We start from the raw sequence: 15,698 nt of genomic DNA, 5'->3' as shown, positions 1-15,698 counted from the left end.
ACACACACACACACACACAAACACACACACAGACCAATAATTGTGTGGCAACTGCACTATCAATGTTAACATAACATCCTTTAAAAAGCATGCAGCACAGGGACTGGACCCTAGGGCGTATTCACACTAGCAGGGGTCATGACCCTATAGAAGCCAAAAAAACAACATTACACCCTGAAAACTGTGCAGGTAAAAAAGGTTTGTTTTACTTTGTCTCCTGGGGATGAAGTGATACAGTATAGAGAGAACAATCAGAGAGTATGAAGGTATTATTGTAGCAAAAGTCTTTAGCACCTGTAACTGCAGATTTTGTATGCGTACACTAAAGTCACAAATGTGTTACAGTAAATTTAAAGTCCTAAATATTTATTTTGCATGTGTACTCTAAAGTCACAAATGTGTAACAGTACATTTGATGTCGTAAATATTTTTTCTACCATTGTAAGCACTAAATAGGCTCTACGAGTTCACAAGTCTGTGTTACAGTTGCACAAATCCTATCCTGTGCATCACAACTTCAAAGAGTCATGCACTTGACACTTTTGCTACAATCATTGCAGCGCAGGTATAATCTGAGAACATGCACAAAATGTGTGCATTCGTAAACCCAAATGTGAACTAATGTATCAGAAGTTGCACATCTGTGAAATATTTCCTCACAAATGAAATGATATAGATCGCTATGTTCAATGAGCATTTTAATGAGCAAGCACAAGTCCATCGGTTATACAACTGCTAGAATCTGCTGCTACGAGTCTCTGCTGTTTTTCTTGCGGATACTTTTGCAACACGTCTATGTGGTACAAGTGTAGCAAAAGTGATTCGTATCCGTATGAACCAGATCGTCCGTGCGCGGGACAAAATTGCAGCATTAACCAATTAAAGTCGCCGGCAGGGGGTGCATTTTTCAAACTACGCTGGGACCATCCAAGCAAACTCTTACTTTCTGGAGTCTTGAAAGTAGACAAGAGGGCATCCTAAACGACGGAGTTGGGTATCTTACATTATGTCAAATTAAATTACTTAGTTCAACTGAATTCCCCCCAAATTATTGCATTAACATGCCGCAAGTGTCCTTCAATGTATTTTAATGGTCTGCTTGGATGGTCCAGGTGTAGTTTGAAAAATGCACCCCTGCCGGCGACTTTCATTGGTTACTGCTGCAATTTTGTCAAGCCCACGGACGCTCTGCCTCATATAGATACAAATCACTTTTGCTACACATGTACCACCTAGACGTGTTGCAAAACTACCTGCAAAAAAACCCACAGCTGAGACTTGCATGAGCAGATTCGAGCAGTTGTATCGATGGACTTGTGCTCGCTCATTAAAATGCTGAATCAACATAGCGTTCTATATCATTTTATTTGTGAGGAAATTTTTCACAGATGTGCAACTTCTGATGCATTAGTTCACATTTGGGTTTATGAATGCACACATTTTGGGCATGTTCTCAGATTATGAAACACGGGTGTGCGAATGTGTTTTGCACCAACTGCGCTGCAATGATTGTAGCAAAAGTGCCAATTGCATGACTCTTTGAAGTTGTGATGCACAGGATAGGATTTTTGCACCTGTAACACGGACTTGTGAACTCGTAGACCCTATTTTGTGTTTACAATGGTAGAAAAAATATTTACGACATCAAATGTACTGTTACACATTTGTGACTTTAGTGTACGCATACAAAATCTGCAGTTACAGGTGCTAAAGACTTTTGCTACAATAATACCTTCATACTCTTGCTACAATAATACCTTCATAGACTACAGCCTCACAGTGGGCATTACAGAGAACCCAGGGGACTAAAGCCTCACAGTGAGCACTACAAAGACCCCAGGGGACTAAAGCCTCACAGTGAGCACTACAGAGAACCCAGGGGACTACAGCCTCACTGTGAGCACTACAGAGAACCCAGGGGACTAGAGCCTCACTGTGAGCACTACAGAGAACCCAGGGGACTAGAGCCTCATGGTGAGCACCACAGAGGGGAAGACCACAGGTGACTACAGCCAGAGTCACACAGGAGGCAGGAAGGAGGATGAGGAGCTATTGCCTCTTCACACTGACAGTGTGATGGGTGATGGTGGGGGTACATGAATCACCTTCTTCCGGGGCGGGCCTCTGTGCGTGTGTCCCGTTGACCTCTCGACTTCAGGGCTGCCTCAGGCCGTTGGTGGAAGCAGGACCCCACCCCCTGCCACGCCCAGGGGTGGTGCTAATGGGACACGAGCCATTAACGTCCTTTTTACAGTTATTTCACACACACTCCTGTCCCCCTGTCCTTTCAACGCTTGGTGCTACCCAAAAAAAAAAACTCCCCGTCAACTGACCAATAATCCTCAGCATCTCTCCCCCCTTCTCTCTCTCCCAAATTACAAACTCTGCACTCTGCTCCTCGCTCACACTGCCACCCCCTTAAAGCTGCTTAATTATGGTCATTGGCACCAGGTCTGAAAGCTCCCTTTATCCCCGCCCAGCGCTCCCGAAATAGGCCCCGCCAATGCACAGAGGCAGCCCAGATCAAACGCTCCCCCAGAGGGAAGGGGTCATTACTGGAGCGCACGGGCGGACGCGGCCCCGCTGGGGCCGGCCACGCCTAGAGCCCAAATTGCAGACCGGTTCCCTGAGCGAGGACACAAGACAGCTCTTTGATGCTCACACACGTAACCCAAGCGGCGACATGAGCTGTAGAGGTGATCCATGTTTACCGCGCTGTGCTGAGTAACGTCAGCAGGCTCCACGCACAGTGGTGGACACACACATACACACACGCAGCGACAAACAAGCATGTGGGGTGACAAATGAACATTTCCATTAGGTTATTATGAATGAATGAATACATGTATTTATTGAATGGCATGAACCTGTGTTGCGTTTAATAACAGGTATATATTGCAGTGAATAAAGGTACGGCGGAGTGTATTTCCAGTAGGCTGCTGTTGAATAAGACAGTACTGTGTCTGAGCTGCAGTCCACACAAGTGAACTGTTCATGCAAGGAATGTTATTCTTTCACAAAGTGTGTGGTGTGTGTGTGTGTGTGGTGTGTGTGTGCGTGTGTGTGTACGGTGCGTGTGTGTGTACATGTGCGTGTGTTTTTTGTGTGTGAGTGTGAATGTTTGTGGTGTGTGTGAGTGCGTGTGTTTGTGTGTGTGGGTGAGTTCATGGGTGTGTGTGGTTGCCTGTATGTCGTGCGTGTACGTGCGTGTGTGTGTGTGTGTGTGTGTGTGTGTGAGTGAGTGAATGTGTGTGTTTGTTTGTTTGTGTGTCTGTGTGTGTGTGTATGTGTGTGTATGTGTGTGTGTGTGTGTGTTTGAATGTGTGTGTATGTATGCATAATTGTGTGTGTGTGCGTGTGTATGTGTGTGCATGTGTGTATGTGTATGCATGTTTGTGTGAGTGTGTGTTGTGTCACAGAATTCAGTCCCTGCGGTCCCATGTATTTGCCCTGACCATCAGTTGTTTTGGTCCCTGGTCTGTGTGCCTTCCTGTGCAGGTTTGGCTTGGTGATGGACGCCTCACACAGACCTCTGTTGTATCAGTGCCTCCCCCAATCCCTTACCTGTACGGCTGTTGTCCCTGCCCTACTTATGGTTCTCTCTCACTGTACCACTGTGGGACATCTCTCTCTATTAAACACGTGTCCACCACCTTCCCTTCATATTTTTCCAAACTGTCCCCACCCCTCTGCTATACCCAGCACTACGCCTCTTTATGTTTGACTTGAAAAAAACCACTCCATCGCTCTCCCTCTCTCTCTCTCTCTAGCATCCATCCATCCGTTTTCTTTCTTATAATCATCCCCTTTCTCTGGCCCTCTGTCATTCCTCCACCACAAGCATGTTTGGTGCTGGCGATTGAGAGCAGCCAGCCACTGTAAATGCAGTGCCGTGGCCATAATGAGCATGTAGGGTTTTTATAATAACACCAGAATAACCTGCTGGGGGAGGCATGTGCTTTTAGTGCAGGTCTGTCAGATCTGTCTATTCTTGATCAGCTCTGTCAACAGTACAAATAGTACACTGCTGCTCCTACTCCGTAGACCTCAAAAATACATTTATATTATGTATTTTTGCATATGTGTTTTATTGAATAATCATCAAGTATACATGCTGCTGAAGGCTTAATAAATAAGCACATCTAAAACTAAAGATATCTACTCCCCTCGCACGCAAAATCACGAATCACGGAATACAGGCCACAGGCCACAAGCAGACACACATAGACACACACACACACGCACACACACGCATACACACACACACACACACACACACACACACACACAAACACACACACACACACAAACACACACACACACACACACACACACACACACACACACACACACACACACAAACACAGATACAAATTCTGAAAATTGAAATATGCAATTGCTTTTTATGCTTATCAATGGACATTTAAAGGTGCAGTGTGTAGAATTGTGTGGCAACTAGAACTTGTTAGAAGGAATGTAATATTCATAAATATGGAGTATGAGTATGATCCAATGAAAACAATAGTGGTTGTGTTTTGTGACCATAGAATGAGCCCTTGATTCCTACATAGGGGCGGGTCCTCTTCCATGGGGGCGGCCATGTTGCTCCTTCATGTTTCAAGAGCAACCAGAACAGAATAAAGGCTCTGGAACACAACATAGACACAACAGGTCTGTTGAAGATGCTGTTTCTCTCTGCACTCACAACATCTGGAAGGGACAGCTACATATGCACGGGTATTGTTTATTGATTTTAGTTCTGCTTTTAATAACGTCATCCCAAAGAGATAGTGTGACAAACTTCTGGGGCTGGGTGTTAAGGAGTTCATGTGCAGATGGATCCTTGACTTCTTAGCTGACAGATCTCAAGTTGTTAGGGTTAATAATCTTCATCTAAATCAATGTCCAGATTTTCCAGATGATATCACTGTTATAGTCCTCATAACCAACGATGATGAATCATCGTACAAAGCAGAAGTGTCATTGCTGGTAGAGTGGTGTTCCATTAACAACTTGACCGTAAACATCTCCAAGACCAAGGAGATGGTTGTGGATTTCAGGAGCAAAAATAGAAAACTTCTGCATCCTCGGGCCATCATGGACCAAACAGTAGATTGGGTGGACACCTTCAGGTTCCTTGGGACACCATATCCTCCAACCTAAAATGGAACACTCATATCAGCCATATTGTGAAAAAAGGTCAGTAGAGACTGTTCTTTTTAAGACAACTTAAAAAATGTAAAGTGTACAAGACTGGGATGCTTCACTTCTATAGGGCTGTGATAGAGAGTATCCTAACTTTCTCTATCGCTGTATTGGGGGGTAACTGTTCAGCTGATGAACTGTTCAGCATCTAGAATCATTGGGCTAGACCTCCTCAATATCAGTGACATCTACAACACCCGTCTAGTCAAAACTGGACTGAAAATAGTCTTAGATTCATCACACCCTGCTAATTCCCTTTTCAACCCTCTACCATCAGTCAGAAGGTTAAGAAGCATCTGGTCAAGATCCACCCGGTTCTCAAATAGCACCAATCCTCAGGCTGTGAGGGCCCTTAATTCCAACCAACACTCCTTATCTACTCTGCTTATAAAGCTATGTCCTCCTCCTCAGTACATTCAGTATACTCCTCCAGGTATTTAAATACATTAACACTTTGGCTTGTATTTTCATACTGGTAACGACACATTTGTCTAGTTTTAATGTGATGTATTTTGTGTATGTCCAGTCAGGCTTGTTGTCTCCTTATTTCTGTGTAGTATTGTACTGTCCTGTGTGAGCAAATATCACCAAAATGAATTCCAGACGATTTTCGTCAATTGGCAATAATAAAGACTTGACTTGAACTTTTTAAAATAAACACATTCAAACTATCGTTTTGGGCTAAGAGTTGTAGACAGGAGGGGCATGCTATCCCAATGTCCATCTTAGTTCCATCGTTGAATACCAGCATTATAATGTCATATGTGAAACGCCTAACACACCTAACAAACATGTCGAAGAAGCTTAACCCTCACTCAAACTCGCCTCATGTAGCCTTGTGAAGATGAGCATGCTCCGTCCTTTCACCATAACATCCTACGTATTTAGAGGATTCAGTCGGTTGGTTGCAATCTGCAACCTCGCCGCTAGAGGATACAACCTTTTACACACTGGACCTTAAACGTGTGTGGAAATGTGTCTCTTTAAGCATCCACTGAAAGACTACTGAATATCATAGGAGGAATATTCACTTCATTGGCATTTAACATGTATATACGCTACCGTTCAAAAGTTTGGGGTCACTTAGAAATGTCCTTATTTTTTGAAGAAAATCACTGTATATTTCAATGAAGATAACATTAAATTAATCAGAAATACTGTCTAGACTTTGTCAATGTGGTAAATGACTATTCTAGCTGGAAAAGGCTGATTTCTGATGGAATATCCACATAGGTGTACAGAGGCCCATTTCCAGCCACCATCGTTCCTGTTCTAATGGTACATTTTTTAACTAATCGTGTTAAAAGGCTAATTGATGATTAGGAAACCCTTGCACAATTATGTTAGCACAGCTGAAAACTGTTAAAATAATGAGTTTTCATGGGAAACATGTCTGGGTGACCCCATCTTTTGAACAGTTATTTAAACGCTAGACATATGTGCACATACAGTATGTCTGCTTGTTCCAGTGTACTGTAAAGCCAAACATCCCATTGCCGGTGCCGGAGAAGGGCTCAGCTGGTTCTGATAAGGCAGTATTATCCCACTGATTGTGGCCGCAGTGACGGCAGGAAATTGGAGGATTTCCCAACAAACAGGAGCCCTGGCGCGCTGAAGCCCCCAAGGCTGGTCCCCACTTGTCAGATCACTTCTGGTCACCCCAGGGGTACAGTAACTTTCAAAATTAGTTCAGATCACACCGTTGAGACGTTTTTGTTGATTTATTTATATTTTAATAATGCCAAAAAAAATCCTCTTAAAATGAAAGGTAATAATTTCATCAAATGAAAGATGGAGTCAGAATATCAAATGGACATACAGCCTCTCATTCTTGAAACACAACATATACTGGTTGGATTGTTTTTGGTTTAAGAGGACTGAATATGCCGTGTTTATAAAATCAAATGCTTATCAATACGTAATAATAATTAGAAACATTGATTTCCAAGTGTAGACCATCTTAACATTATATCACTTATCTCTTCTCTTTGGCTCTGTCCATCATTATGTTTAGAATAAAGTATCTTCCAGTGAAACAAGGTGGTGTCCTTCCCCTCACACTACAAGGTTCCCAGGGTCTGATGATGAGGGGGAGATTTTTGTATGCATCACGTTTAATCAGTCTAAGATGTCACCGTTCCACGGAAGCTCTTTGTCAAGGCCAGTGCTTTTCCTCTGCCTCATCTCTCTGCTGCTAAACCCATGAGAGCAACAGTCAGAGGTTGAACTGGCTGTTGATCTGCTAAACCCCTCTGCACTCGGAATTCCACTGTCTCCAGTCCAGAGCTTCTCCTTACTGCTGATCCTCCTGACGTCCGTATGGAGGCCCGCCCGTTGGAAGAGCAGCCTTATCCTTCCACTAAATCCACCCAAACTTCACATGAAAAAGCCCGTAGGGCAGTATCATAAATGTTTCATTTCCCCTGGCGAGCAATAGGAATGCATATGTCATATTACAGAATAGTAAAAGAATGTTTGTCAATCTGTACATTTGTCTGTCTATCTTCCAGTAAGAGTTCCAGTAAGGAGCTTCTCATTAAGGGGTCTTGTTCCAAAAGAATGAGTCAGCTTTATATTTGACTAAACAAATACATAATATTCACATTTAGAACAAGTACCAGCTAGCTAATGGGGCCCCCGGTACAGCACTCCAGTTAAGGCTGTAATGGCCGGTGGGTGGAGGCACTGCTACACTGGGATCAGCATCTTCTCCTGGCCGCTCCGGAAGGTTGCACTGTTCCATCATGGTCCAGAGAGATGATTCGGGTCGTGTGCTGGATGTCTCTGGCAGGTCATGGCATGGTAATTCGTCACACTGGCAAACAATGATTACATGGGAAACATGGTCTCTGCTGCGTCTCCTTCTCCCCTCCATCTGAAGACAGAGAGTGCAGGTCACCCCTTCTCTCCTCCATTTGCGATGGTATGCGCCTTACTGACAATGTTTAATGTTTTTTCCAGAGCTACAATGGCCTCTATAATGTAGTGTATATCCCACCTCTTTAACCAGCTGGGCTGCACCTTTGGACTACAGCCCTTTAAAGACCATCCCCAGCCCAGTCCTGGGTTGTACTGATGGGCTCCTTGGCCAATGTTGTTGTTGTTCATCCATCCACACACTCGTGGGTGGATGGGAGGACGGTTGATGTGGGGTGTAGTCATAGGTAAAATCATCTTGCCAACAAACAAGTTTGTTGTTTCCTAAACAATATAATGATATAATACACGCCCCTTGTTTTCAATCCAAATAATCGTATAATCCACATGAGGGCATACATTTCATAGTAGGGGTGGGCCCGGTGGTAAGCCATCACCTGCCAGGGTGAATGTCTAACTACACACTCCCACCACACGCGACCATTGATAAACTGAAATGTTTGTTCTATGGTCTCTAGTTAATAATCAGATGCAAGCAGGGCAGCAGTTAATGTAACTATCAACATAACATGCTTGGCCAGCCCTTAGCGACTAGGGGCCAAAAGCACAATGAGTTTGAGGCCCTGTCTAGCATTGGTTAGAGAGAAATGTGTTCAAAGTATCAGCTAACATAACCCTGATTGCTTTCATTTTTAAGCCCAACATGATTATTGCTATTATTACTATTGGTAGTGGGCTACAGTAATATTCACATGTTTAGAAATTTCCCTAATCCGTGTGTCCACTAGATGACTCCAAAGCTGCAGTATTGTAGGTCGATTTTATATAAATTTCATAGAAATACTATAGTATGAGCAAGAGGTCATAATTACAATCTAAGTACACATACAAAACTAATAAGTGATTTGTGACATTTCTTCTGGACGGGCCTCAGCTCATCCCAGCATGTGTTGGAGCGTGGGCCAGAGTGCATGTGCCCTTGCGAATGGATCCTCTTAGCGTCAACAGGCAAGTTATGTAGCTGTTCACGAGTAGGGGAGCAGGATTTCAGTATAGTCTAATGTGTGTGTTCTCAGCTGCACACATTCAGGCGCAAGACCAGTCATTTCACCAGGATCGTTCTGTCTCTATAGCTAACTATTGCTAACTGACATATGCTGAACACTAAACAGCTAGTTAGCTCACTGAGTGAGCCACATATTTACCTCAATTTATCTTAATATTATAAACTACATCAATGAAGAACAACTTAAACAAATTCTCCATTGTTTAATACAAACTTCTGAATCTGAAAGCTTTTAGAATTGCGTCTCACGTTATCAAACCTCATTTGCACTGATGAGATTACCTGGACCACATTTTGGAAATATGAATTGACAGGCGACATACCGTCCAGCTATATTTTCAGGAACATCATAATTGCAGAGGCGATGGCTACAGTAAACAGTTCTAGCCTGGCATCCAATTTACTATCCTGGGGTGGCTGGTTCAACCCCTTCCGAGGGCGGTTTGGGAATGCCGCTAAACAGCACAATTAGCATTCTGTATGTCTATATAGAGAATACGCCATGAGGCCAACCCGTTTGGTTAATCCATCCTTAAAAGCACAATATTCAAATAGAAGGAGCATACATGCCACAAATCAAGAATAAAAAACTTAATTCCACAGCTGGGCATAGTCTACCATCCAGCCAATTACAAAATGGCAGGTTGGATAAATATGAAAAACTTTACTTGCATAGCTGTCTACCATAATTGTATCCTGAACGTATGAAAAGAGACAGAGGGACTTGGATTCCCATAAAGCGCTATGTTATGGGCACATATACGTAGATACAATCGATAATTTCTCAAACTGTTAATTTTGATCCCAGGTCACTACGATCAGGACTGACCCTAATTGGTACGATCTCTACCCGGTGAGCCACCAGGGCTCCCCGCATACACTTTTAATTACCCATTGAAAACCAAAATACAGCAGATTTTAAAAAGCGTAGTAAGTGTTCAAATGTGTTGATTTTTTTTACATATTTGAACATATCCAATGCTTCCTCCTTGGTGTAAGCATCACAGCAGCATAGTGCAGCTCTAATGAGGCCCAGAACATGTTCTTCTGCTCTCTTTCCCAGCACCAGACCTTCCCCACAGGACTATAAGTGTTCTGTAGAGCCAAGGCACCATCATCATTTCCTCCACACAGCCAAAATAAATACTAGTCATGATAATATTTAGACCCGGTGTTTATACCTGCAGTGTATTTGGCCTTGTAAGACATGTATTCCACACTGCTTCTGCTGCTGAACCATTGTATGTGGCTTTGGCGAAGGGATAAGGGCTACACATTTCCATCAGACAGCATACTTATTTTCTCCCAGACAAATAAGCACCTTGCTCCTTTTTCTGGTATCCTTACGACGTCTGAAGTCTGAGGAACGCTGCATGCTTGATAGTTTACTGCTTGCCTTGTCACCTTATTGTTCTGACTGAAGAAACAGGATATGATGATATTACATTTTGATTGATGATGATATAAATCTCTGGGATATGCTCTGGGGATATAGTTTGGCTTTTCTTAATTACACATTTTACTTACATATGTTTTTTCTATGTTGTCAATGGTAACCAGATGTCATGTTAGTTATCATGTTGCAGAAATCTATTTAAATCACTGCAGCATTCGCTGTGAGAGCACTAGGTTAACTAACATGTTTTTAAGCACATTACACCAGTAAATGTTAAATGGGCCAGTACAGTGTCAAGTCCAGTGGCACCTGAAGACCCTAGAGTGAGGAGGAAATCCACCAGCACTTCTTCAGGTAAACATCTCTCCCTCCCTCCAAGGGTCAACATGCCCTTGCATCACAGAGGCTGAATTCATGGATAATCTGCTGAGGTAGGGACACTTGCTCCCATTGAGCGTCCCTCAAATAATTGCTGGGTAACTTTAACCAACAAAACGAGTAAATACAGAATTATTTTTTTTCTATTAATTTATTATTATTTTTATAAATATAGGTAAATATATTGTAGCTACTAACCAAATGATACTCTGTTGACAATACCGCATGGGGCTTTAGCTGGAGTGGACTCAAAAAATAAATACAAGCCAATAATCCTCAAAGTTATTGGAAACCGCTTGTCTCCATAGTTAAAAGATACCAAAATGACAAGTTATATTTTCCCCTTTAAGCATATATATTAATTACGTATATGTATATATATATATATATATATATATATATATATATATATGTGTGTGTTCCCGCACCCAATCCCTGGCCGCCCCCAGCTGGGACCAGTTCACCACTGTCATTTCCCAACATGGATCCAGTCCTGTGTTACTGCCTTGTCCCCGAAAGGCCATCCCAGCATAAACCACCGCACTTGTCCCAGTAAACCAAACCTTAATGACAGGCTTGTCTAAAGCCAACGCTCTGTAAAAAAGACCTCAGGGTATTCTATGTTTAGTGTCTATTTCCTATTCCTACTGTTCTGTGAGTACATCTGTGTTTCTCTTTACTAAAGTTTTTGGGTTGGATTTACATTTCTGGTTAAACTAGGAAATCATTTATTTGTCGGTTTCTCAATGTTTCCGGCTTGCTATAGGGTAAGATAGCATAAGAGTTTGGGAAATTCATTTTAGTTATTGGCAGGGGGGAATACAAGCCCCAACTGAATTCCCACTCCGACTTCCATCTTTATTTTTCTTTTTTTTTTCGTGTTCTAGCTTCTCAGGCACTATTTTGAATGGGCCCTTTCTGCAAAACTCATTAATATCATCATACAGTCACACCTATACACGCTCTTCTCAGCTTCCTGCAGAAGTCCAAACAGGTCGGCCAAAGAGACGCTTGAGTATTCCTGGTGTGTTTGCCTCCTGGTGGAAACAGCAGGCCTTTGTGGATGAGGGGGGCTTGCCCCATGAAGGGGCACACACTGACGGGCCTGAGAGACCTGGTTCACACACAAACGTCCATCAAAAGGCTTCATTTAACCCTAGATGAAAGGTGAGGCTTTTAAAGTCCTTCCTGTTAGCCTAGGCCTGGCCTCTTGACATTCTCATCTGTTTTCATTGCGATGAATAGGCCCAGAGAGACGGGGTCCCTGATGTAGTGGTGACCCCCAACCCCTTCACTGATGAAGAGCACAAGGGGGATACACCTTCACACAATCAACTGTTTGTTCCACTTATATTTGTCTTTATTTATTTGTTTAATTTCTTTGTTTATAAATTGTTCTTCTATTACTGCTCTCAGGGCCTTTATCTGTTTGTTTATTGATATCTTTATTTTCTTTTGTTATTTTCAGCGTGTTACCACACGCTGATTGCATAGACAGGGTGCATGAGACCATGCTGCTGTCTAGATGTTATTCTGGGTAATATATTGGTCCACAGTAGGCTTGTTTCACACAATAGTTCTTACTGGCAACTTTGAGTTTGAAACGTAGCAGGAATCCAGAACAAGGCCGCCGTACTTTCTGTTTACAGATAGTTGCCTCGGGCATGTGTTTTCTTTAGCTTAGGTAATAATAGGATATAAAAGAAAATGGCAAACCAATCCCCTCTCCCACTATCTCTTGAAGTCTAGGTCAGGCTTGCGGGCTTTTCCCTCTCTCGTACATATTCTATGACTCAATGACTCAAATAAGCAGATGCATACTACACACCCAAGAGTGTAAGACTTTCTACCTAGACGGGGGTGTAGCTCTTCCTGGTGTTCAGTACTGTATTCATAGAAGCCACAGACGGGGAAGGAATGCTGGTGTGGGAGCACTTGGCACATCCACACTGGATGCACACACATAAACAGTAAATAAACAAAGAGGATGCTAACCCTATATGTGAGTGTGTCCACCAAGTTAGTGAGTGTTTCAGATTCTCTTACAAGTTTCTAACATTACAAACGGTGTAAATATTGGTGAGACCACAGGTATTTTCTTCTAATTCTCTGACTTTCAGAGGGAATCCAGAGCAAGGCAAAGAAGCTCATGTTTAAGGTGCTTTCACACCTTCTAGTGTTGGGAATATTGAGCAGATGACTAGGGCTGCCATCTGCTCAGAGACACCATTCTGAATTTTTCTCCTCATAAAACCAGAAATGCTTAAACACAACATCAACAATTGATTTCTGAAAGTTAGACATGCCAAGCAGGATCATTTATCATATTTTTCTAGTTGTGCTTATTTTTTGTCTTAACTAGTCCTGTGAATTAAAGATAATGTGGATAAAGTATTGATGTTGTTGTCAAAGGACCTTCTACAACTACACTACAACCACACTATATGATGTTGGTGGCTCATTATTTTCAGCAACACCGTAATTGCGAATAAAATAGAAGAACACACACTCACACAGACACACAGACACACACACTCCTCTTTTACTTCCCCTATACTCACAATCCCTAAAATATCTCCAATGGCATAATGTTTCCACTTTCTCTACCAACCTGTCTGACATAAAGTGAATCTTTTATCCAAGTGATCATCATCTTGATCAAAAGCAAAGACCTACAAGTGGTCTAATGGTTATGGTTTTGGATTCCCACCTAAAAGGTTCTTGGTTTGAATCCCAAGGTCTGTAATCTAACTATCCTTGAGCAAGACGCCTAACCCCTACTGGCTCCTTAATAAGATAGATTGTGTATTTCAAGTAGCCCTACAAGTTTTATAAGTAGAGATTATAAACCAAAATGGTCACAGCCAACAAAAATAATGGTTCTCCAAACACAGTGTGGACCATAAGCAGCATGATGACCAGCCCAGGCAAACAGCGCGGGCAGCCTCTGGTGTACTGCAATGACGCACAGCAACCAGCATCTCCTGGGGGGCAAAGCTCTCTGTGGCTTTTTATGCACACAGAACCAAATGGACAGGAAGTGACATGTGAGCAAGGAAGTGGGTCAGAAAGTATGTAGAAATTAAAGGATTTACTATACTTTGACCCCTAAACGTTTTTTTTTACGATGACTAATGGCTCTGAATTTTAACTGGTGAAATAATTTAAAAACCTAGAGCTTCTCATTTGACTCAATTGAACGAAAATGTGTCAAACTTGCAGAAAAGCTTCCCCAGGGGTTTACATAAAAGAAAAAAAAGAAACCAAACTCAAAACATGGTCCTATACATCCTTGGGACATGCGTAAAATTACTCATGGCCTCCATTACCCTTGACCTGGGATATATTAACATGGGCTAAGCAAAAGGAAAGGGTAAAGGGCCACAGTTGAATTGAATACTTAAATCGACCTGTGGAGTAGAGGGCATGCCAAAGATGAGGATTAAAAAGACAGAAACTCCACAGAGGCCTTTTAAGGGATGCTATATTGTGCTAAATGATTAATGGTTGAAGCTAAGGATTTACAGAAACGAATGAATACCCATTTTAACTCATTTATTCATTTACTTTACAACGTAAGCTCTTTTTCCGCTTTGCATTATTGGATCCCTGTGGACTGGGTCATTAAGAAGGCCAAATGAGATTAGTATAGATGTTTGGACAACACACATCCTCCCCGACATTCCCCACATAGCAGATGACCAAGGGCAAGGCCCGACCTTCACATCCTGGAGGGCTTCTGGACACAGACTCAGTCCTCCCACCACAGCAGTGAGGTTTGTGTGTTTGTATTTATGTGTTTGTCTGTCTGTCATCTGCTATAGTTCTCTTCATGCCAGGTTCATTCTGTATCTCTGTGCACCAGAGCTTGCCTGAGACTGTCAGGCACACCTAAAGAATTGAGAATTTAGCTCATTTAAAGGTTGCAAGAGCAAAAACAAAAACAGCTCAATAGGAAAGAGTTAGCCAGATAAAAGCGACATGCATGGTTCACTGCCACCTGATCCAAAACAAAGTGGTTCCACAAGAGGATTTGAGCAGCTCAGCATGGCACATCAGAATAGCCGCCGCAGTCTGCTGAGTCAGCCCGTTTCTTCATTCAGTTATGGGAGTCTGAGTTTGGTAATTTGAGGTTTTATGTAGTTAACTTTCGAAAAAAGCAACAATACGACTATATGTAAAACCCGAGAATAATGTGATCCTTCAACAAATGCTATTCATTTGATCTACCCACAGGGAAACGTGTTATTCCAAGATAAAAAAAGAAGCATTTTCATAATTAACTCTCCCTAAGAATGGAAAAAAAAAAAGGCAGCAATGAAACAAATATCCCTGCCCAATGATAGGTTTAAGAATCTCCACCTACCAGGCAACGTCTCACCAATCGGGCTTAAGCATGCACTGGTTGACATTGTACCAAACCCTCTGCTCAGTTCAGATGGAGATCCCATTCTAAGGATCACCTCAGAATTGGGTGCCTTGGAACCAAAAACATAAAAAAGACTGATGTACCGAGCCCATCTCCCAAAAACATAGTTGAGAAGTGAATAGACAGAAACTGGACTCAAGATCACTACTGCATGAATAAACAACAATCTCTCATAGAAACAATGCAAAGTAGAAACAATGCAAATGTAAAAAAAACTTTACAAAATATTTTTTTGTAAAGTTAGTAATTACTAATTACTACCTTCTGAAATTTGTAGGAGAGCTAAATTGTTGAAGGAACCTAGAAGTCTGTAATCCTTGATGCCATCAAAGCTAACATCACAAGGT

Source organism: Pollachius pollachius (assembly GCF_949987615.1).
Source record: "Pollachius pollachius genome assembly, chromosome: 18".
Taxonomy (NCBI): domain Eukaryota; kingdom Metazoa; phylum Chordata; class Actinopteri; order Gadiformes; family Gadidae; genus Pollachius; species Pollachius pollachius.
Note: the sequence above shows the minus strand (reverse complement) of the source record.